Source organism: Passer domesticus, chromosome 4 (genome assembly GCF_036417665.1).
Source record: "Passer domesticus isolate bPasDom1 chromosome 4, bPasDom1.hap1, whole genome shotgun sequence".
Classification (NCBI taxonomy): Eukaryota; Metazoa; Chordata; class Aves; order Passeriformes; family Passeridae; genus Passer; species Passer domesticus.
The window spans coordinates 31,964,230-31,989,550 of NC_087477.1; the positions used below are offsets into that span (position 1 = coordinate 31,964,230).

The following is a 25,321-nucleotide window of genomic DNA, read 5'->3' on the forward strand; positions in this document are numbered from 1 at the left end:
CGTGCAGTTCTCAGTACTAACCCAGTGATAGTTGCCTTTCTTAAAACCCACTAACGTTGTATTTTCAGTATTTTAATGTAATTTGTCAATAAATTTGACATGTTGTTCGCAACTTTTTAATGAGTCTTTTTCCCATAAATCTGAAGAATATGTTCTCTGAATTTTTCACTTAATGGCATCTAAGTAGCAATCTATTTTGACAGTGATAACGTCATTTTTTCATACTAATTTCACTAGCATATCTTGTAGGCATTTACTGAACCGTTCAACATTGTCCTGGTAGGCACATCTGTAGCCTTAACTTTAATGTCTTCACCCTTCTATATTATTTTGTATTTCAGTATTAGAGTGTGCAGGGATAGAATATAAGAAAATAAGGGTAGTGCAGAAAGTAATCTCACCCCTCAGGAGTTGCAGCTGGGCCAATCACCAAAGAGAAGGATCAGGCCTGAGTTTAACAGGCCACAGCTGTAACCAAGAAGAAGAGTGCTCTAAAAGAGTGGGTTGGCTGGTTGAGAAGCAACTGGAGTGAGTTGACTACTTTGTGAGGAAGTGGAGTCAGTTGGCTGTTTTACTTTGTGAGGAAGAAAGAGTCAGTGCTCTGAAGAGCTGCCCCAAGAAGGTATGAAACTTTTGTGCTAAGGAGACAACAGCATGGAACTTTTGCAATATGATGACAACATTAGAGTCTCTTTCCTGTTTTGCAGAGTTCTGTTTCCCATCTCTCACACACCGATTGGGAAGGTTAGGTGGTTTTCTGCTCTATGCAGAAGTAGCAAAAAATTGATAGTGCTTCCTGGTTTTGCTTATCCTAATGACAATGTCATGCTACCTGGTGAAACCAGAGGAACTGGAAAACAGCTGGGCAGTGGTGCCTTTGTGGAGAGCACCCTGGCTCTGATCCTGCCTTCCTAAGACTTCTATGTGAAACCAGCAGAGCTTGGCTGCAGTTGTAGTTATTCACTACAATTGTAGTGGATATTGAAAACTAGGACACTTGTGAATATTTTAGTTACTTTTCTGTAGACGTCAGAAGGAAGTTCCAGGTTGCTGCATGATAAATAATAGAGACTGTGATTTATTTACTATTTATACTCTCAGCGTTTGTCAGAAGAGCGCAAGTGAAAAGTCCTGTGTCACCAAAAAATTTTCCTTACCTCATCACACTTAAGCTGTAGCTGCAGCACAGCTTTTTGCTCAAGAAGGGTTTGCAGAATTTTAGTCTCGAGTTCACTTAACCTCTGTAGAGCTGTGCAGAGCTGTCACACTTGAAAATGAAGGAGAGAGGATATCAAGCTCCTTTTGTGAAACAGCTTGGAGAGTTGTGTTTTAGTTCTGCTGTAAGGCCTGGAAGTGCCTTCAAGTGCAATGTGAATTAATATGCCCAGTATGAGTTATAGTTGTTGATTTTTACATTTTTAAGGACTCTGGTTCTGATGTGCAGTAAGAAAAAAGGAATCATTTATCTGCTCTTTAATAATTAGTGAGATGATTGGTGTAGTCTGATATTATATAGTTGTTCAGTCAGGGAAATTGTGGTTTTGTCACTGCATACAGGGAGTGGACTTCTTTTCTGCTGAGAGAAAGCCTCTGTCTTCCTGGAGCTGTGTAATTTCACTTAAACAAGCTCCTGAAACTCCTAAATTTTAAATTTGCTCTGTACCATCCATCTGTAAGTGGCCATAACAGGCAAATTTGGGTGTGATTACAGATTTTCTAGTTTTGAAACTTTGTATGTTGATTTACTGCACATTTATTCCTGTTGCTGGAACCCTGAAAAGGATGTCTTTTTCCAACTCAGAAATACTAAAAAAAGTTATCTGTTTTGTTTTTTTTTTCCTAAATAAATAAGTTAATTCCAAATCAGCATTTCTGTAGATTGCAGTTGCATACTTGTAAAGATAATATTTGCTATTTCCTTCTGGAATTTAATAATAATTTTACTGTTCATTAGTAAGAATGTTTCTTTTCCACTTCTTGATATTCCCATGCTTTTGCAACTACTTTGAGGGAGTAGTCCTTGGCCACAATGTAGACCAGCAAGTTCTCTTATCTGCTGGGTTCAATATCTCATTTATATTTATAGATTTTGTAGTTGTTGAGTGATGTAATGTTATAGGAATGTGCTTGGAGTGTGCTTTTTTTTAAATCTGCAATTATGTGAATTTTCCAGTTTCTGTATTTTGTAACAAATTTTCTCATGAGCAACTTTATTCATCACTGGGTACTTGGATTCTATAAGAATGAAAACGAAAATCTTGGTATATTTTTGCCCAAGTTTGTATTGTGCCGTGTAGTCTTCAGATTAGGCAACTTTCTGATGGGAAATAACAGCCACAACATCAATCATGCTTCATCTGAATATCTTGGGACTAGATCTGAGCTTGTGACAGTTTTTGGTTATTTTTGCCTCATGAAAGTTCTTGCTATAAAGATATTTTGCTGCTCTTGACTGATCTGCAGCCTGTGATAGAACAGGCAACTTACATTCACCTGAATATCTTTGTCACATCTTTGCAACACTTGTCAGGTATACATTTGTTATTGTTGTCACAATTACTACATGTTGGTGTTTCTTCTGGATTAAATGAAGTTGTATCTTATATTGATCTAAAGCTACAGTGCATGTACTGCCATTCTGCAAAGTAATGACTTTGTAAAGTGTTTTTTAATGCAGTTCCTTAACTACTCCTTTATTTCCCCATAGATTTAAAAGTGCATTTAGATTTACCACATCTGTTTGTGCAGCCCAGGGCCCACCGCACAGCAGTGGTGGGGGGCTGGAGTTGAAACAGAGTCACCTGGGAGGTTGCAAGGCTCGTGTGACATTTAGGGAGGTGTTTGATGCACACCAGTGGCACCCACTGGGCAGAGATGGTGGCAGATGACAAGGGGCTCACATAGAACCTCTCTGAGGAGGGTGGCTGGCCTTGTCTCCACCCCTTGCCATTAGCCCAAGAGAACATTGTTTTCTCCACATCAAATACTCTCTTTATTTCTAATGTGATTCACTTGCTGTTGGATTCCCACCTAATTCACACTTGCTGTATTCCCTTTATCCCTAAGTGTGCATGACATTATACCATAAATGCTTCAGCCTCTGTTAAATCTTAATGAGAAGAAAACTGGCTTGAATTAACCAGGTCTGGCTGTATCAATATTTTAGCAACGTAATTTAAGACTATATGTAAAACGTGACTTGTAATTCAGAGGATTATCTACTGTTGTATAATGAGGGGAGGGGAAAAAAGATAACATTTTAAAGCCTTTTTAAGGCTTTTTCAAATTAAGTTCTCCCTTGGTTGTACTTGCAATCAAAAGGATTTTTATATTTTTATTTTATTTCTGTTTCATCTTCAAGCTTTATAGAAAAGCCCTCCAGACCAGTGGAATTAAACTGGGATAAAATAGTGGTTTATTGCTGAAATTAAGGACCAAATTGTCATGCTTCCTCTAAAAGGAGCCAAGTGTCTGTTAAGGCTCCCTTGTTCCCTCAGATTTACATTTAATGGTGGAACTGCTTCTGTTTCTTTTCTTATTGATAAGTTGTTGTAGCTTGGCTAGAGTGATGTAATCACTTTAGTCTCATTCCTGGGAGGGTCATAGCTGAACTGTTTTGAGCCATATTTTTTTTTTATCTCCCCTCAACCCTTAGCTCAGGGATTGTGACAAAAACCCCAGCCCAGCAATCACAAACAAATCTGTGTTTATGTGACAGTTGCTGCCAGTATAATCTACCTTTTAAATAAATTGTGTATCACAAGTATAATACTGACCTGACAACAAGTGTGACATATTTGAGGGTACCTATTGCTTTTCTTTAATGTTTGTTTGCCTAGAGCTGGTTTGGAAAATATTTTCTCACCCTAATGTAATCTCTCTAGTATATTTTCCCTAGTGTTACTGAAAATATTTTTGAGGAAAATGCTAAAGGGCACATCTGCACCCAGCCTTTGTAATCTGGTGTCTTCCGAGTCTAGGCCTGATTGCAGCCATTTTACCAACAATCTGATGAACTGGCAAAGAGGGAAAACAAAGCCTCTCTATTTTCCTTTAAGAAAATGTCAGCTACACGCACTGTCCAGAGCACATTAATTGGGTTTAAAAGCTACCCAGAACAGAAGTAATGAATTCAAATGTTGAAAAAAAAATATTTTCCTTTTTCAATTGTTTTCATCCAGTTATTCTCCAATATTAAGAGTTTTTAGAAGAGACCTGTTCCACCCCTGTTTGACTCCAAGCAGCTTCTGAAAGCACATGTAAACCACTGTGTCCCATTAGTAGCGTACCATTCTTTTCCAAGCCATGAACAAGGAAACTGTTACTGCATATGCAAATTGTGATGTCATATCACCTTCATTTGGCTTTCACCTTCGTGGCTGAGTTATGATGCCTTTGACCATCTGAGTCTTTGTCAAAGCACAGTAGTCCTGGCAAAGCAGAAATTTTACTCAGAACAAAATGAGAGTCTGTTTTTCAAACTGGACCTAGGCAGAACTTTTGAGGCGTCTACAGCACTGGTTTTCCAGAGTTTGTAAAGTTCCCATTTGGCACTTGGCAGGGAACTGGGCCAAGTGTGTGAAAAGCTTTTTGAAAGGCCAATTTCCTCACTGACCTTCACGGTGTATAACTGATACAGTGAACTAAGTCTTGTGAAACCTGCTGACAAACTGCAGATTTTCACACTCAGGTTTCCATCTCCATGCAACAAATAGGGGAAAAAAAATCACAAGTGCAATTATCATCAAGTATAGTCTGCAATCCTATTAAGAATTAGAGAGAGGCATCATTGTTTTTGCATGCAATTTGAAAAAAAAAAAAAAATTAGTATTGCTTTGGAAAACTTTTTTTTCTAAGTTTTGTGATTTTCATCAGCTGTTTACAAAGGAGGGGTATGATCTGAGCTCAGCAAGAAAGATCCAATCCTGTCTGTGAGCCTTTTCCTCCAGAATAAATAAAAATAATTTATGTGAATAGATTTGTCAGGAGGTCTGTAGGACTTTGTCTCTTTGGAAGTGCTTTGTTTTCATGCAGTAAGCCTGAGTCAGTAAGCACTCATACACATTGACATAAAAAGTATAAAATTCTGGCTTCTGGTCCCAGAGAATCAGTCATTCATTTGCCATCTTTAGTTCACAATATATTGTTTCTCCTGCCTGATTTCATTTGTAAATTTCAACTTGAAACATCACAGAATTTGGCTGAATACATGAGATCTAGTAGCCAGAATTGCTATTTTTCCCAACTACTTCTGAGGGCTTGCAAAATCTCTGTTTGGGCCAACTCTCTTTTCCCACTTCTGTGTTCATTAGTAAAGACCAATGTGTTTGTGCGCTCTTTATCTTTCTTAACTGATAGCCTGTCAGATAAGCAAAACTATAAAAAATGTCATCTTGTAATGAGTTCATTATATCTACCCGAAGCAGGACCAAAAATATCCCACATTATCATGCTGCAGTTGAAATGACTGTGCTTTGAGTTAATGTTGTTTCATGGTCTACCAAACTCTCTTGAGTTTCTGAACACCCACTTCTTGTTTATTGACCTGTTCCTTTTGTAGAACCATTGTTTATAAAATTGGAAAAAAATTCTGTTCCATGAATATTAACAGTATTATTTATTAATATCTTTTTATGAACTGAAAATATTCTGTGTTGCCAGTTAGTATATAAGAAAAATTTATAATACAATTGACCATCTGCTAGTTACATTCTGTGATATTGGCTTGCTCTATCAATAGAGGTAAATACTGCCTTAAATTGAAAAGGCTGTTGTTCACAGTATTATTAAATTTTTGTTGTTCATGCTCTCTGTACAGGCCCACAGCTGCTTTTATAACTTCTATTAAGAAAATAAGATCAATTACTTGGTATAAGTGCTTTTATTTTTATTAAGAGAATGTGAATCTATGAATCCTATAACACTGACAACTCTAATATCTTGGCTCTCCAGTAGTTTAATTAATAAACATACATTTGCTCATTTTGTTGAAGCAAGTTTATTGATATAATGTAATAATGTTTTACTGGTGAATGAAACTCTCCAAATCTTCAGCTTGATTAATTTCTTACCATGAGAATGAACTGTATTTCTTAAAAAGGTTATACCAACATGCATTTAATATAGCTGGGTTTTTTCCCCCATTAATATATTTCCATAGAATTTTTCTTCATTTTGTCTTTCAAGTAGCTCTTTAGAGTATTGCAGTTAGAAACTTTTTTTTGCATTTTTAAAATGAGATGATCACATTTTCTATTTTCTCTTTTTTTGTGGATTGATTCCATTATGTTCACAGACACACTGAAATGTTGCCCAGAATTTTAGCTATGTAGTTGAGTTACCTTTACATCAAAACATCTTTCCTGCAGGTATCTTTTGAATGTTGATAAAAGAAGGTTTGGAATATTATTTAGAAATACTGCTTTTTGTCCTTTGGATGATACATCCAACTTCCCCAGGTTATATTAACTCCTTTAAAAGGAAAGTGGGCCTAAAATGTTTAATGAGGTTTGTATAGATCAACTATGAACACATGTATTTTCTAGTATAAATATATATGGAATTACATTAAATTGTAATTCATATTATTTTTATTCCTCTGTATGTCATTTTGTCTCTCTGATTTCCATTCCATTTGGTGTTTAGACACTTAAAGAAGCTAAAGAGCTCTAATTTTTTTTTCAGAACCCTAAAGGGGAGATTGCTTTGCTTTGTTACTCATTTCTGGGAGCACCTGTGCACTGTTGAGTTTAATTGGGCTACAGCTGGTGCCACTGATGTGTGGCGTGAGCAGGGCTTTGCAGCCCAACTGGAAATCTTGACATTGTGTGTCATTGTCTGGCTCCTAAGCTATTCCTGTGCTCAGGAAAGATAGAAGGTGTTCTAATTTTTAGGGAATTGCATTCTCTGTGGACTGGTGCAGTTGGTTTAGGAAGATCGATGCTGTGAATTGTGAGTGCGTTGCGCACTAGGGCAGGACAAGTCTGCTGGACACCCACAGCACTGGGCTGCTGTTTGCAGAAGTTAGGTGGTCATCTTATGTCTTTCAATTGCTGAGGAGAGCTCTATTAAAAAAAAAAAAAAAAAGAGAGAGGAACTACACATTTTATGGCTTTAAAAGTGTGATGGAAAGCAAACTACCCATCTCCTGTACCAAGGTGATTCCAGAGGACTGGTACAGTGCAAGAAAGGACGAAATAAGATAGAAGTAATGCCCCAAAAATGCTGATCAGAAATAGGAGAAATTTGAAAACAAAGTCTTTTTATGGTTAGTTTTTTATCTGTGGAATATATTAAGTTTAGAAATGTTAATAAAACAAGTAATATTGAACCTAAATTATAAGAATTCCTCTGTTAAAGGGCTGAATGAAACCATCAAGAAAATTGGGGTCTTGTTCCCTGCCATGTGAGAGATGACCTAGTGTTCATTTTCTTATACACCTTATTTCCATAGGTTTGGTGGCTGTTTTACACAGACAGTGGCTTGACTAATAGATCAAGTTCACCAGCTTTTGTGGTTTTGTTGAAATTGGTTCAAAGCACACAACAACCCCATGTGCTCCCCTCACAGAGAAGCGGTGGACAGGGTATGTGATAGAGCAATGGGTCTGGCTTTTGGCTCTGGTCTGCTGAAGAGCAAAAGCTTGGCTTGTACAGCTGAAATAATTTCAGCATGAAATTCCTGTGGTGGCCTTGAATTACCACAGACAGACTTAGCCATTGGCACTTCTTGAGGACATGCTGCCAAAGGACCAGCTGCTTCCTGTAGGAGACCTGCCATCTGGAGCTTAGAGAGTGATCTCTTTGATAGACATCTCTGGCAGTGGATGGTTTGCCACATGCATTTTTTCCTCTTCCCCCCCCCCCCCCCCCCCAAAGTTTAGGAGGATTTCATACAGTAAACTTTGTGGAGATATGTTAAAACATTTCTCTTCTCTCTGGGTTGACAGTGGGGAAAGTTAACTGAATAATTGCTTGGGATTCAGCTTAACTACAGTTCATAGTTAGAAAGTGTGGCAGGGGACTGAGGGTCATGTAAGAGAGCAGCAGCCAGAAAGTATGTGAGTGAATGCAGTTTCAAACAGGAAGGGTTTAAATGACTGTGTTCCTGACAGGAATCTATTAAGTACCATTTTGATTGGTATGTGATTAAAGATTTAAGAGAAAGAACTGGAAACATGATGAAATCCTCTGTTGAGCTGGAACTGCTGAAGAAAGCAATGAAGTAGGGAGTGATTTAGACAAGCTTGGCTTCAAAGCTGGATAGATGGATTCCCAGTTACACATAGAGAAATAACAGTAACACAGGATAAAGGACATAAAAGGGAACACGCGCACACTAGCCAGAAGTTAGTTAATATTGTACAGGATTTCAGTTTGGAGACAGGACTAGGCGGAATTGTAAAATCCCTGTGACAGAGAGCAGAGTAATGAGACTGCATTCTCCTTGTGGGGTCTAGCTGCTGACTCAAAATATGTAATGGTAACAGATATGAAAACAAACATTATGCAGATTATCGTTCCACTTTGGCAGAGCAGATCTATGCTTGATAGATTTTGACCTTTTCCTACAGTTTAGTTCCAGTTTAGTTTATTGTGGAAGTGTTCCTGAGGCAAAGTAGGGTCTGCATGTGTGCTGTGGTGGTAGGTCATTCACAACCTTCTGCAAAAACAGAGTTGGTCCCTGGGAGTTTCTGCTCCAGTTCTCTTAGTTGTTATAATAAATATTCTTAAGACAATACAATCCTGAACCATCTTCTTGAGCAGCAGGCAAATGTCTAGTGAGAGTTGGTCCTTCTCAAAGCAGCTTGGGCTTACTAGTGAGGACTAGCAGCAGGAGGGCAGCACATCCACCATTCCAGTGGATGCAATGGTAAATCAGCTGTTTGTGAATATTTTGCCCCGATTTGCTTTTTGACTTTGCTTTACACTTTTGTATCTCTATCATCTTGGATACCAAAGCAGTTTTTCAGATAATCATGGTCCTTGCCATGACTTACACAAGTCCTACAATAACAGGATCCTGCTCTTGCTTGTGATGTCTATGTACTATGCCCATTTACAGAATCATTCAGCTGTTTGTTTTCACAGTGGTATCAAGGCATTCACAAAACTTGTGCCAAAGGCGTAACATTGAATTAAATGAAAAGCTTTCTTTTGTTTTCATTTAATTTCATACATAGCTCTCATTCCTTGTAGTACAGCAAAATAATAAATTGTTGCTGCACATAATTAAAAGTGGAAGCGCAATTTAATTATTCCGCTTTCTGGAAACAGTGTTTTGTACAGACATCAAGACAAGAGAGATAATTTCTTTTTAGGTAAAGGTTATATTATTAGGAAATAAGAGGAGAATTCATCACAATCTAGTTTTACTCTTTGAGAGCTTCAAACTCTAAATTTTATTATATGATGGCATAAAATGTCCTGGCATAGGTAAAGCACACGTGGATGTTTACAAATGATAGCTCACCAAGGAAATTATTTTTGTCACATGAGGGAAGCTGTGCTATGCTGGAATACAGGTGATGGTTTTGGAAATGTATTTTATGAAGTGATGCAATAGTCTTACTGCCATGTCAAATGTCACCATTATTCTTTCTTGCTGTGACTATGAAAGATTACCAACATGTGTTTCCCACCCTCTGTGGAAGGATTAGTAAAGCCGCAGCAGGAGCAGTGAATAGAAATGCGTGTCTGGACAGCTGTGCCAGTTCTGTACTCCCAACACTGAGCTGCATTCGCTGGGCCTGGGACACGCTTTTGTTTCTGCTGCAGGTGCATTGGTTTTTCTCAGCAGCAGCAAGCAGGGCCAGTGTACTCGAGCATCTTTGTGGTATTTGGATGTGGTCGACTGGGAAGAAAATTCCCATGCCTTCCTGTCTTGCTTTTGTTAAGAGCAGAATTCCTAACTCATTCATATATGATGTTGTTGAAGAATCACAAAGAAAATCCAAGGTAGAAATCTGTGTGCTTCCTTCTGAAGGCTGGTGGAGCAAATTTGGGAACTGTGAACGTGTGATTGCCCAGAGTCTTTAACCCTGCCCTGGGCATTAGTTCTTGGCTGCAGTCAGAGGTAGGATGCTGGGTTGCCACAATTTTACCTATTTCCTTCTGTGTTCTGTTTCATAAGCAGCAAGCAGGAGACTTGGAAACGTGTTATGATGAAGCAAATGACAATCAAAATGAACAGAAAAAGGATAAAATTTTAACTTACTGAGGTACAACATTAAAATAGAATAGATTTTATAAATTTATTTTCCTTTTTTCCCTGCAAGTGGTCCTTTAGAAAGTATCCCAGTGATCTGTTAGGATTAGGCCTGCAGCAGATGGAATTAAAAAAATATCAAAGCATCAGAAACACTAAAACATCATGAACACTAAAAGCTAGTTGAGGATGAGAAATGCTAATGTTACTGGATCTATCAAAAATGCCAAATGGTATAATGGCAACAAAAATACCATTGGTCAAATGTTAATTCAATTAATAACACTCAATTCAAAACAATATTGCATCTTTTTGTGTAATATCAGCTTTCCATTTGCATTGTTACAAAGTTTTGCAGCCACCTGACTTTATCAACAGAGTCTTTCAGATTTATCAATTAAGTCAATAGGTCTTACCATAAAATGGGTCTGACTACCGATGTGAGCATAGAGAAAAAAAAAATTAAAATTTAAATACCTGAAAAAATAAGAAAACAATTATTTAGCTCAAAGATAATTTTTGACTGAAAGGATTTGTTTGGGAATGTTATCAGAGTCATGGAGTTAGGTATGGAAGCTGGAACCTAAAAGTAGTAATTTGCTTAATAACAGTAATCTGTTATATATTGTTATATATCTGGTTTATTAGGTGTTGTTGACACATTTTCATTTCTTATACTAAGTTTAGGCTAATAACAGCTGGGTTATGCCAACACTGTAATGGCTTGATAAGAAAGGCTTTTTCTTCTGTCAGTTTTCATCAGTTTTTTCGTTTTCCTTGAAGCTGATACAGTAGGTACAGTATTCAAGATGTTATTCTAAGTAATATTTAAAAAAAATTATGCCATGTACCTCCTCTGAATAACTTGTCAGTCTTATTTCCTCTCCAAATTACTAATAAGAAAAATACTCAATGGTTGAATTCTGAAAGGACAAGTTTTGTAACATTCATTTTCTTTTATGTGTACACTTCATACCTACTGTTGCAAAACAGGCATTCTTCACTGTGTTATTTGTTGATGCTTAAAGGTTCAATGAATAATTCAGCCCCCTTACCCTTCTTGCTTTGTTGCACACCTATTGAGCTCCTAGAGCAGAGCTGTATCAATAAATTCTGGCTTATTTTACAGCTCCAATTTCATGCCTGGCCTTTCCTAAGATACATACAATCAAAAATAAAAGAAAGAAAACATCTGTACAAATCATTTGATGAAATCCCATATGAATGCAATAAGCCCATCTCTCCTGAATTGAAATGGATTGTTAAAATGAATTTGCAATCCTTTGACCAGGCAAACACTGTTGTATTACAACTCTGTCCACCAGTGTGAGGGTGGGAGTTTAGAACTACAAGGAAGTTGAAGAGCACTGTGGGTGCAGACTTGAAAGGCCATGAGCACATCAGTGTGCATGTGCATAAATAAAGGATATAATACAATAGTTGAATCCTGCATTTAGGAAGCTTCACGTCTGCATGGGTGCGCTTCAGGGTGGTTGCAGGTAGGTAGATCATCTGCATGTGCTTCTAGCTTTGCCATTGTGACAAAATACAAACAAACTCGCCCTACCTTAGCTTTAATAGCCAACAGTCTTTTCAATTTGTTCATTCATATATTCTTTATGTGCAAAAAAAAAAAAAAAAGCTAATTATGTGCTGATGGGTCAGCAGGGGAAACAATGGTTTTTAACCTTCATTGTAGAGGTATTGCCTGTATTGGAAAAATGAGGACTTCTTCAATAGCCATAACATGAAAATTGATTAATTCCTTAGTGTAGTCAAGATAATGAGAGCCTGTCTTACAACAGAAGGCAGAGGTTTTTCCTCACATGCCAGAAACATTTGGGAATCTGAGTACCCTTGCAGTCAGTGGGATTTAGGGATCTGTTATGACCCCACATTTAGTTTTTTTAGAAAGTTGAATGATAGGATTAACTACAGTCATTTGAAACAAATCCCAGTGGAGGGTTTTGTTGTCCTCAACAACTCGACGGTGTTCATCATCATGCTACTTAACCTTGCCTTAAGCATGAGTGTTTATTAGGAGTTAATACCTGCAATGATTAAATAAAAAATTAAATGTACTCCTATGCTGGACGAGATTATTTAAAACTTACTTCTTGAGAGCTTCCTTCCTATGAATTTGTTTCAGTGGAGTAATCATGTGGACTCTTCTGGAAAATGAAAATCTGTTGGCATTTAAATTAGAATTTCTGCTTTTGCTCAGTCACCAACTTATGAGACAAATATCTTAGAGTTTGAATTGTTCAAGGGAAGAAGAGAATGTCCATTTCAAAAGAGCTGATTATCTGTGAAATATAAATTGTAACAAAAATGGAAGAGAGAATATGATATAAAGTACTCAAAGTATAATTGAAAGTAATATTTTTCTCTGTGATGAAGCAAAGGGATTTGATTCTCCTAAAGAAACAAAACCTCTGTCTGCAGATGAGCTGTCCATAATGTCTGCAAATTTGTGAGAAGTTCTGTTTTTATTCTGAGTAGCAGTAGAAGACCTTGGCTGCTAAATTATTTGCTAGACCTCAAGGCATATTTAAATATAATTTTGTTTTTTATCTTCCACATTAAAAAAATGAATATTAACAAAAGTTGCTTGGAAAAACCTTTTCTGAAGAACATTTATAATTCAAAAGTGAGCAGTGCAACTTCTCCCAATATGCCCCAAGGGACAAGTCTTTAGGAATTTGCTAAATGGAAAGACTCACGCAGGGTAAGATAATGTGAGAAACTCATTTATTTAGTGTGTTTTTTCACAAAGTTTAGATGTTCTTGTTTGGGAGTAAAGTGTATTTAATATTTCTGAAAATGATGGAATGCTTTGGTTTGACAGGTGTTATTTTCAGTGAGATCTTCATTTGACAGCAGTCTCTCTACTGGCTATTACAATGGATAATTGAATTGTTATTTAGGTTTTAAAAAAACAGGGTTACATGAAAAATAAGTGGTTCTATGAGGTACACATAAACACTTTAAAAAGTTTTAATTGTTGCTCAGATACTTCAGGCTAGAAATGAGAATAGCTGTACTCTCATCTTGTATCTTTTTCCCCAGACTCTTCATATCATTGTCTAAATATTATCTATTATGAAACTTGCTTGCTGCTTGTCTTAGTAATGTACTCATTTGTGGATGGCAGTGCTAAGATGTTAGTCCTCTAGAGCTCTCCAAAGGGGAAAAATACTCCAGATAATATTCCAAAAATTTTTAAAGTCTTTTCATTTTCTGGGCATACCTAGCACATAATGTCAGGTTGAAATATTAGTATTCCTTTTTTCAAAGAGTATTTTAGCAAAAATTTAGTGAGTGATGACCATATTATCACTCACATAAACTAATTATATTCTGCTTTTCATATGTCATCAAGCATGCAAGTTGTTGGGACAGCAGTTCCAAGTTATAGCAGATGGAAGTAAGTAACTATTTTTATAACTATAAATAGTTAATTTACTGCCATTCTTTATTCCTCCAGAGGTAGAGGAGAAAAAGGAAGTCAGTTGTTAGAGTAATAAAAAGACATTTGTAAGGTTTTTACACTGGCTTTTACTACTGGCTTTGTGTGATTGATCTTTTTAGATGTTTTGTTGCTTAATGACAGCAGTGGGAGCATAATGCAATTTCTGTTACAGTTGTTTAAAATTATTATCCTCCAAATAATACCATCTTTTTGAAGAATGACATTATCACAATATTACTTGGCCTCTCACAGTTTGTGTCATGTTACTGACCTTAGTGCCCGCCCTGCACGTGGGTCCATGGGAAACACGTGCCTGCAATGAAAAATGCAAACATGTGGATGTGGCAACAGTCAAAAGTGATTCACTGCTGTGAGTGCATGAATTCCATTTGTGCTCATGCCTTTAACCTTCTCTGAGGTTTTTTTCTCTCCAAAATTTTGTATACATGTCTTAAGTGTAACTTTTGGCAGAGTTTCACTCCTGCTGATTGCAAAACACTACTCGGCTCCAAGGGCTCTTGGCTCTGATACTTCTGGAACTCAGCTGGGCCTCCCCTGGAATGCCGGGTCCAAGGGTTTTCCAGATGCCTCACAACCCCATCTGGGGTGCCAAAACTGCTGCCTTAAACAGCTGGAACAGAGGCTAGACAGAGTTCAGGGGAATAAAAGGATATTTATTGACGGGCCTTCAAAGGCCACACTCTGGCAGTACCAGAGCCACGGCTTTGGCTCTGCCTGGATGGCTCCAAGATGGAAGCAAAAGAGGGCTTGGTCACAAGATGTCACATTTTATAAGTTTTGGTCCATAAGCATATTGGAGCTAATTGTCCAATTACAGCCCCAGCCCGTGAAGTCCCATCCTTCTTGGTTTTTCTCTCTTCAGTCCCCATTGTTTATAGTCTTGGGCCTGAGATCCAGATTGGCTGTCCTTGGGTCCCCAGCTAGAGAAGGAATTGTTGTGCCTACCTACTCTGTGAAGAGAGCTTACTATCCCCATATTTGAAAACCCACACCTTACTATCCCCTTATATGAAATCCAGACCCACAAACCAAAGCAGCACAAAATCAAAAAATGAAAAAAATAGATAGCTAAACCCCAAGGTATCATGGGTAGATTTGGCATCCCTGCAGCAGTGGGCACACATCCACAAATTACCAAATGTATTGTTGCATCCTCTGCCATCCCAAGATCACATGCAGGTGTAGTAGCCAGGAAGCCTGTGGCATGATCACTCTTGGAAGCTAAAATTGCTTTTCATGTATTTTCAAATGTTTTTCATATGCAAACAAACCTTGATTTTATTATCTTCTTCCAAATTGAAGAATCTGAAATAGTTTCTCAGCTATAGGAAGAAGATGGTGAGCAGTGCATACTATTTTTTAACGCGTAGAAGTATTGGAATTTACTTCTCTTTTTCATAGCTTTTCAGAATGTGTTGGTTCTCTTAGTTACAGGAAGGGATGTTTCTAGCCTTACCAAGTGCTCATTCAGATACTCTGCTGCAAATAATTTTCATGCAAAAGTAGTTGGAAGGATTGCATTTACACTCAGGCAAAAGAGTTCAAATTCTGGTCCTCATTGCCTGCTCTGGGATACAGGATAGCTGCTCCTGCTGGACCAGGTTCTTACACTTGTCATCTCATAATGTGAAGGATTTCACTCCACACCAGTAAGGTGTACAGATTTGATCTTGAGTGTGTTTATCAGTTTCCTGATAGCATCTGCCTGTAATAAGCTGGGATTTGCACACTCCCACAGATTTTTCTGTGTCTTTCCTTCTAGAAGGACTTGTTTAATATAAAGCAAGGCACAAATAAATGGTCGAAGTCTTACTTGGTTCCTGTACTCTGACAAAAAGATTTCTTGTTAATTTATCAGACTTACATTCTCCATCCCACTCACAAGCTGCTTGCTTCTTGCAATAAGTCATTGAAGAAGTCCAAAATTTATTGCATCTGTTTTCCTGTGTAAACTGTGCAAGTCTAACAACAATCTTCTGAGTTAAAAAAATTCTGCTAGGTACTCACAAATTGGCTGCATTTTCAGTAAGAGGTGCTGTGCTGTCTGAGTTGATGCCTTTACTTAAAACTATGTACAGTAAAATCTGTGGGCAACTACTGCAGCAATAGAAAGTTGCAGTGAAGGAAACTTCTCATGATATGTTGAACTCTACATGTAAGAGAACCTCAGCATATAAAGTCAGAAAAGATTTTTTTTTCTTATTTTCTCACAACTACCAATTTTAATTTAAAGTGATTAAAGCACTTGTGATATTTAGCTCCTTGGGTTAACAATGAACAGAGTAATTTAAGCTCCACTGAAGGGCAGATTTTAAAGGTTAACACCTTCTGCATGCTGTTTTGATGAAAGCTTTGATGAAGATACAGTATTCAAAGAAATGAATGTTTATTAATTAGGAAGATTCATTGGTAGGTGTAATGGGATTTAAAAAAAAAAAATAAAAAAAGTTGGGGAGAACTTTTTTCTTGCTTTTTCTTAGCTGTTACAATTTGTACTTAATCTGATGATGAATATCCAAATTTCAGCGTTGACCTAAATCAGCTCCTACTGAACTCACTGGGAATTCTAACCATGTTTTGAGACAAAGGTGGCTCTTCTGAATCTTGTATGTGTAGTTTGGGATGGAGATGGAGGGGGTGTGTCAATGAATGAATTGAGTGATCTTTATTAGTTTTTTTACTTCCTCAAGTTAATTTAAACCATTGAAAAATATTCAGAATATAATTTTAAAGAGACAAAAGAAAATTAAATTCCAATTAGAAAGAAGTGTGTGTGTTCTTAGCAGCATCCTAGGATAAATCCTCCCATGTTAATAGCATTAAAGGGGTAAGAGTTGATTGTTTGAAGCTGCATTAATTGTCAGAGATGATCGCTTACGATGGAAACATTTCACTTAAAAATACAGGTAATACTGTAAAAGCAAGTGTTGGAGATATTAAAGCCCACTTACCTTAGGCAGATATTCATGTGTTTCGCTGTCTGCCCTCTGCATTACACAACATGACCTAATTTCCTTCTAGAAAAATTATATGCATTCAGAATAATTAATATTCCCTGTTGAGACCTCTACTAAATTAGTGTACTAGAAGAAAAGTTATTTATTTCCCTCCTCATGCCTAGCCTGATCTCTGACTGCAAATAGCTGTTGAGTCAACTTTTGTTTTTCTATGTGATAGTGATCTGTACTGCAATCAACTCTTGAGGGAAATTCGTTGTAATGGGTCACTGAAGTGCACTAGAAAAAAATCTTCTGTGTCTTCTGACACTCACTGTTTCAGTTTTCTGACAGGGTTTTTGAAGGATGCCATGGAAGTTTGGTATAGTTGCTGCTCATTTCATTCAGATTAGGATGTGTTGATCACCTGGCTGCTTTGAAAATCTAGCCTTTAGAAAGGATTTACAGAAGCTCTTAAGTGACCTGGAAGCAGTATTTCTCTTACAATTCCTGGACAACAGAATACAAGTGAAGGGGGAAAAAGATAAGCATTTAGACATTTGAGTGACTTTGAAAATTCCCCTATATTTAGGATCAAAGATTAGACTGATCTGATAGTCGTCTTCTGGGTTTCTTCTGTCTTTGAATTGCTTTGGACTGTTCAAGTAAATCCTGAGGATTTCTACTGCTCCCTGTAGCTTGTGAATGTACATTAGTGAGGATGGAATGGAATGAGTAGTTCTTCATGAAGTTTAGTGGTTTGAATTATATATTTATTTATGGTGCATATTATCTTTCTTGAAAATAATCCTAATAAACTCAGTAGAAACCAACCTGAGAAATAATCTGCTGTAACTCCATTAAGAATTTCTGACTTAAGTCTGATACAAGACTATAGCAGCTTTAAACATTGTAGAAGCATTCAAAAGCTGTTCAACCCAAGGAGTCAAGAAAAGAAATGGCATTAGATGGCCTAGTTCTGCACAGTTCTCCAGATAAGGCTGTTATTTAAAAAAAATTTTCAAAATGTACTTTTCTTTCTGTTTTGTATGACAAGAAGGATGTCTGCCTTTCTTTGATTTCAGGTCATGTGTGATGATTCTATATTGTGATTTGCAAAAAGATCTGCATCTTGTGTTCATCAAGCCTAGCAGTCTCCTCTTGGGTTGAGCAGGTTTTTTCATTCACATGCCACATTTGCTGAGCTCTCAAGCTTAGGGATTTTTTAAACATGGAAATAGGGGAAAATACAGAAGTGGTCAGTTTTCAAAAGAACAGGTATTTGGGTGTTGGGTGTATTTATACATTTTACTGAAGCATCTCTAATTCAAACTTTGTGAACGTTTGAAGCTGCAGCTGGAGTGTGGAACTGCAAGTCTAAGGATGGCTGGGCAGAAAATATCTCCATATTCATGACACAGCAGAAAATTGGGTCTCATGAAAATTTGTGTGCCACCTCATTAAAAAAAATTGAGCTGAAAATTGAAAGTATATAATGTTTTCAGAAGAAACCACTTTATTTCAATCTCTTAAGAAAAACTGAAAGGAAATACTTTTCTTTTTAAAAAGGTAGGGCTACGTTTTCCTTTAAAAAAAGCTTCCAAAATATTCATCTTCATTTTTATGAATTCATTACCATTGACAGTGCCTTAAGATACTCACTTAATTTTGTCTTTCTTCTCCTTCTTTAAAGGCAGAGTAATGAGATTTAATTGCATAAAAGCATTGTGAAGAATTAGAAAACAGCTGAAAGGAAGGATCTTAAAAAGTAGTAAATAGTATAAATTGGTCTTAAATGTCTTCATGAAGTGATCAGCTCAAGTTTCAAAATTACATTTATTGTTTGTTTGTTTTTTTGTTTTTTTTTTCTGCAGGCATAGGCTCAGGTAAGTCATGTACCAAAGAAAGCAGTGTAGGAATGGTATGGAAATAAAAAAATTAAATAATAAGGCACATGAGCAGAGTGAATGCATAGAGGGGGAAATTAATTAATGCCTTCCAGTGGCGCAGCCTGAAACTGTGTCATGGCATTGGGCAGTATTAATGTAAATTGTATGACAGCATGATTCTAGCAGTTGTAGTGCTGCTAATTGTTTGTGTTCATGGCTTAATGATGCTCGAAGGAAATGGTGCATTTCTCAGTAAAATACATCTCACTGACACTTAAGCCAGCATTATGTTCAGCACTGAACCAAGTGACTGTGAGCTGCATGTAGCTTCTTTGCAAGTGTTTGAAGCAATGGTAACCTTTGAGATTCCCTGAGGGAAAGAGAGTGTTATTCTCTTGATTTAAAATGTATTACAACTGTTCACATGCTAAGCAACATATGCATTAGAGAGATTGCTGTAGGCTTGCAGAAAAGTTTGCATGTCTTACATGATAATACTTCCAAGTGCCTTTCTGAGCATGCCTGGGCATTTTGTCCTCCTTGCAGGACTTCTTTTGTAACTGGGCTTGGCTTAATGGGAAGAAGAAAGCTTTAAAGATTAAATTTGATAATGTGGATAAGGATTTCTATTTCAAATGTCCTTTTCAAAAAAGAATATAAACATTCAGCAGCAGCGTACACATAATTACCTTATGTAGGAACATAGGACAGAAAATTTGATCTATGTGTAATTGAAGGTGGGAGAAGGCTGGTGATACCCACAAAGTCCTAAGCCCAAACACAGAGCAGGTGCAGCTGTCTCTGGCAGTCTCAAAATCTGTTGGAAAAGACTTGAGGCAGAACCTTTAATATGCCCCTAGGTGAGAGGACAGCAAAGCTGCTGATGTCCCTGGTCTCTGCAACATTGGTGTCAGCATTAAGTAAAATTCCCTTATATAACCCCACAGCACACATCAAACCCCAGTGATTTTAATTAACTACTGAGAGCAAGGGAGTCCCTGCTGTGCCCAAAACATTGGTTTGCTCAGGTGTGAGAGCTGATACACACCAAGTACCTCAGAAATGTTGGTACCACTTGCTTACACTAGTTTACCTTGCTTTACATCCTACTTGCAATTGCAGCAGTTGCACAGTTACAGCACTATCAGCACATGCAATACAACAGAAAATATCTCCCTGATTTTCCAACACCAAGATATTGTGTGCAGACCAAGAATGAAGAGCACTTTTTTCCCTCCATTTGGTTTTGGCGATTTTTTTTTTGGGCGGGGTTATAGATCTTTAAGTTGGAGCTGGTGTTTATTGTGGGTGTGCACAGACAGGCTTTTGAAATCTTTCCCTGTTAATATCCATGAAAAGGGAACCAAGGACTGGTTTCTAAAGATTTAAATTCTCACTGAGTCACATGGAAAGACTTCAGGACCAGTATTGTTGCTGATACTGGCTCACCTTGTCTTGCGTAGAATTTTTAGCTCTATCTGTGGTTTTGACAGTCATTTTGAAGGGTGAGAAATGGCTGCATATTTGCATTTTTAACATTCATTATGGAGAAGCTAGAAGCCTGTGGTTTTCAATTGCCTTTCTAACAGTGGTCAGATGATGAAGACAATCTGTTTAACAAACTGGCATATAAGATAGCTCTCTCCGTATGTCACACATTTGCCATTCCATCTGCTGGGTAAGAAAGCCAGCAAAAACCCAGCCTGACCAGCCCCTTAGGTGATCTTCTTATTGTCTTCCAGAAAACACCAGAAAAAGTGACAAACTCTTTTCAACTTCAAGATATTTTATTTCATTTAATGCTTCCCGTTGTTCTTGATACAAAATAATGTCGTAAACACATGATAAGGATAAATCAAGTATTTGAAGTAAGCAGTACTTCTTGACCTTAAAGAAGGAAATGTGGGGGGTTGTGAGACTATGGTGCTCAACACTGAGGATTTATAATAGGAACAATAAGCTAGTACTTTTTATTTTGTTAGGTCAATTAGTGTTAATGAAGAAGATTCAGACTCACAATGTTGGAAGAGGATGACTATGATAGGTCATAGCATAAGCAGAAACAGGACCAGACAAAGGGACAATTCTCTGTGTGACAAAGAGAAATTAAGCAAAACACCACTTTGCTAAACCACATTTTTAACATGCATTTTTAATGTAGTGGAAAATAGAAAACTTTTTCAAGAATTGATTATAACCAAGGGTTTTAACTATAGTCCAGCTACAAAGCTGGACAAGCACAGCAATTAAGGAAAAGTTCAGTTTATAGCATTATTAGGAAGTACATACTGTCAGAATCCACCATGGAAATTTGAGCTTTAAGGAAAAGTGTTTTAGTTAGGCAGAAGTCTGCTAGAAAACCCTTTAAATTTTTGGGTATTATTTGAGAAGTCAGAGGTGATAGTAGCAGAAGATGATTTATTAGATGTTAGACTATAAGATGATCTCAAGTCTAAGATGTGATCACTAGCTGCAAAATCATTGCTCACATCCTAAATGGAGTTGGTTTTCTCCAACATTTCAGTTTTATGATGTGATTAGAAAGAGGTGTATGAACACAACACCGATTTGCTTTGAATTTTTTAAATTAGCTCTTGCAGAAGTCTTCGAGTAGTGCGCAGAAAACTGTGTATCACTGCAGTCTGTGAGATGCAGCCAAAGCTCTTATCTCAAGTGACAAGCAGGCAGGTACTGAGAAGTCCTTGATGGATGCATTGTCCTTTGAAGGGACATCTGTGTGTGGCATTGCTACCATGACCTGATAATGTCAGAAATCCAGGTACATGCTGGGGAACTTCACTTTTCTGCTTAGTGAAGTTCCTCTTTCTGCAGACACCAGGTGGGACAGCCATCTATTCTCAGTTCATGGCTCCATGAAAGGATGCTGTTTCTATAGCCCAATTTTTTATTTTTTTTTTAATATGAGAATAAATACATTATTCTCGAGCCAAAATTTATCCTTTGACAGGCACAGTTGTGCAGCATATGTTAGCCACTCAAATCTTAGTGCCATGAAGACCACATAAAAGCTTTAAGAAAAAAAGGCGCTGCCAGAAAATGAAGTATTGCAGTTTCCTTCTGTTGAAGCAAAGGAACTTACCATGCCTACATCCCTGCACTGATACCCTGGAACTGAACTTCAGTTTCTGTGCTATTTCCAGTTTTTATCAGTGCTTGCAGAAGTCTTCAAGTAGTGAGAGCTTCTCTTCTGTCCCTGACTAAGCTACTTGAAACCTAACTCTTATGAAGCACTGGAAAGAATAGAGAGATGGCTTCTATTTTTTTTCCAGAAGAGCAGGTGTTGCTGAAACAGAATGTAAATATGGATGGATGCTGCTGTGATGAGAGCTTTATAAAAGTATGTATGACACAATGAAGGGCTACTTCTGCAGGGAAGACTGGAATATGTTGTTTAAAACCTGGTAAAAAGGACAGACTTCAGCTTTTGATTATTTTTTTCTTTTTTGGGTTAACGCAGCATAAAACTATGCGGCAGGCTGTTCTAGGAGTAATTATTATCTATTGATTGTATTAACACAAAGTATTGTATTATGTTAGCAGCGATTATATTATCTTGAGTATTACCCCAGAGGAGAGAATTTTCATTCCCTCTCTGCACCTAAGTGACTGAATTCTTTTAAAGGAGCATACCTTAGCACTTTCATAGTCCTCATTAAAAATAGATAAATAGCAGATTGTTTGAAGATTATTTTAAGGTTTGGGGAGTAAGAAACTATGAACCAAAGAGTCCTCTGTGTGTCACAATTCAAGTTCCATTTAAGCTATAGAAACAAGTTTGATAAATAATATTTTAGTTTGAGATTGAAGTTTGTATGGGAGAGATTGTTGGTTTAGGACTCGAAAGTTAGATACTACATTGTTCACTCCTTTACAAAATAGAGATTGCATTTTTAGCTTTGCTGTATTTTTCTTACTCTTAAGGTTTACTTAAAATCTCATATTTCTATATATGTTTTTGTGTGTGTAATTGTTTTGTCCAATACATCTCTGTAGTGATCTGTCTTTTTATGTTATAAAAGCATGTCCTTGTAGTTACTTCAGAAATTGTTCCAATGCCTTCTCAGTTGCCTTTGTAGCCTAATGTGAACTCTTTTTTCCTCCTCTGGGAGAAAACCTGGATTGAATTTTTCTCTTGACTGAAGAATTTGCAATCCCAGTTTCCATCTCCTGTCCTAGACATAGAGTTATCATATATTAAGAGGTAACTTACTTTCAGGCTTTCCTGTTGATTCTTTTCTGTGCTATATTTCAAACATGTTATGGGCTTTTTGTAGTGGAGGAATTAAAAAGAGTGTATATAGCTGGCTGTGAACATTTGGGAAGGTAATGCCTGTATTGTAGTCTCTAGTTCAGTACATTTTCAAGCTTTTCATAAAGAAATATGAACAACAAAAGTGTTGGGTCTTATCTCAGAATGTTGTGTAGCCCTGTGGTTATGACCCTTGCTCAGATAAGGGACTTCACATTCATTCTTTTTAACATAAAGATTCAAATCTTCTTTGTCTTCAGCTGGAGATATTTGATGCTCTCCACCATTCTCTGAACGAATACTTTGTGCTGAACAAAAGGAAATGTGTGAAAGTTACCTTCTCCTAAAGGGATATGTAGGGTTGTTTTATTTGGTTTTAACTTTAAACCACTTCCTTCCCTTTCTCCAAGGTTGAAGGATGAATATTGTCTCTGATAGGGACCCTCATGACTGCAGTTTCTCAAATAAAAAAGGCAACCATAAAAATACATACTTTATAGGGTGTTCAGCATTTTTTGTGGCATTTGTCTCTTTTCACCAGTGTATGGCTAAATTTGTTGTGTGTTTTGAAATTCTAATGGAGAATGGGAGAAGTTGAGAGCTCCTAACATAAGTTTAACTAGGTAGAAAAAATGAAATCAAAGTGAAGAGTGGGTGACAAGGTTTTGACAGATTCTGTGGTAATAAATATTTGAATTATATCCTTTCAGAAGTTCTTTAGGTTATTAGAGAATGTTGCATTTTCTGAAACCTTACTATTTCTTTTGCCTATTACAGCTATTTGATATTTGTGCAGCATATTTTCATAGCTAGTGCAAAACAAATTATTTCACTATATTAAATCTTCTACTTCCTGGAAGAAAGGAGGCTTGGCTTTGTGCATTGATCCATCCATACATAATATACTTGTGTACATTTGTAGTGCTCTGCTGCAAGTTCAAATGCCTTAAGCTGCATACAGGAATAGATTATATGTAATATATTGTGTATATAATGTAATAAAATACATGCATAAGCACCTTTTATTCCAGAAAGTGTATTTTTAGCTATTGCAGTGTTCCTTTGTCATTTCCATCTCTTCTCCAGTGGATCAAAATTGATTCTAGCATTTATGCAAATACCATATTCAGTACTTTCTCTGCAATCATAACTTGTGACCTTAGGCTTTAATCTTTGTATGCAGCCCTCGCATACTTAGTGTTCACATCATTCATGTCTACCATCATTGCAAAGTCATCCAAATTGTATTTATGGAATTTATATGTACCATGGTGTACTGACAGTTTTATGGGAGAAATTAATCAGAGCATCTAGAGATAAGTTTGTTACTTGCCACTTTCTTCTCATCTCTCTGCCCCATTATAATTAATCAGCTTTTTTTTCTTTTTTTATAGCAGGCTGACATAATTTTAATGATGTTTCTTCTGTGCAAGCTTTAATTATATTTTATAATCTATGCTACATTATTCTTTCTCCTTCCTTGTGCTAACAGGGTGATAATCTGTAAAATGATGCTTGTCTTCAGGCTTGTGCCGACAAGGAGTGATGAACAATATAGACACAAACTGTTTTTTTCTTAACAGTAATGTCAGCCATCAATGCAGCTTTACTTGCTCTCAAGCTGATGATATTCTTGATGAAATTGAATTCTTCAAGTAAGATGGCCCAAAGTGAAAAGGAAATAGTATACAAAGGCTTATTATATTTAATTATTCCATTATTCCCCATGAAGTAGAAGACTAGACTAGTAGAACACTAGAGTGTTCCTGATTTGTTATGCCGCATGTTTTCAGCAGTAGAATTTTAGCACTCATGTTGCTCTGAACTTCACATGTTTTCCAGCATGATGACATGAGAAGGCACCTCCACTGATTCAGTGTTAAAATGGTTTCACAAAAGCCAGTGATGTAGGTTCCCTGCTGAACGTAGTAGGTGTAGATTTATAGTTTAATTCTCGACAGCTTGAGTCTATTTAGTCAAAGCTCAACGGTGTAAATGATACTTTCATACAAGTGTAAGGCCATATTTTGCTGAATTAATGGTCTCACCAACACTGGAGTATTCATAAGAATTTGGGGTTAATACCCTTTTTCAGTCTGACCTAGTTTTGGGAAGCAAGATTTTGTTGTCAGTGTACAGGAGCATCAGTACTTAACAATCTGTGGTGGCTCAGATAGGTTGGATACTGTCATTTACAAGCCAAAGTTAAGTCTCTGGTATCTCATGCCCAGCTGAACAGCCCAGGTTCAGAATGCCTATTATTTTCTAAATGAGAGGTAGGCTACACTTAAGGGAGGGTCAGCTTCTTTTGACCTTCTAAAGGAATACAGCTCAAACAGAAATCCTGCTCAAAAGTAGCTACTTAATGTAAAAGTGCTGCAAGGATTTCATTTCTTTTCAGAAAATAGGCACTTTGTGAGCATTGCATCCAAGTTCTGCAGTGTCTTTTGCCTTGAGGGATATGCATAAATGTGTCAAATCAGGTCACTTCTACCTATTTATCTATTTAAAATCAGCACATTTGTG

The 25,321-nt window shown here is 37.0% G+C and overlaps 1 protein-coding gene and 1 long non-coding RNA gene across 6 annotated transcripts in view; both read left to right on the forward strand.

Moving 5' to 3' along the window:
- CCSER1 (coiled-coil serine rich protein 1) overlaps positions 1-25,321 on the forward strand; it is a 621,761-nt gene that overhangs the window by 541,299 nt on the left and 55,141 nt on the right. The gene's annotated exons all lie outside the window — the stretch shown is intronic.
- On the forward strand, positions 484-2,603 carry LOC135298863 (uncharacterized). The gene is made up of 2 exons (XR_010360926.1): positions 484-622; positions 708-2,603. It is a non-coding gene; the product is annotated as an uncharacterized LOC135298863 (long non-coding RNA).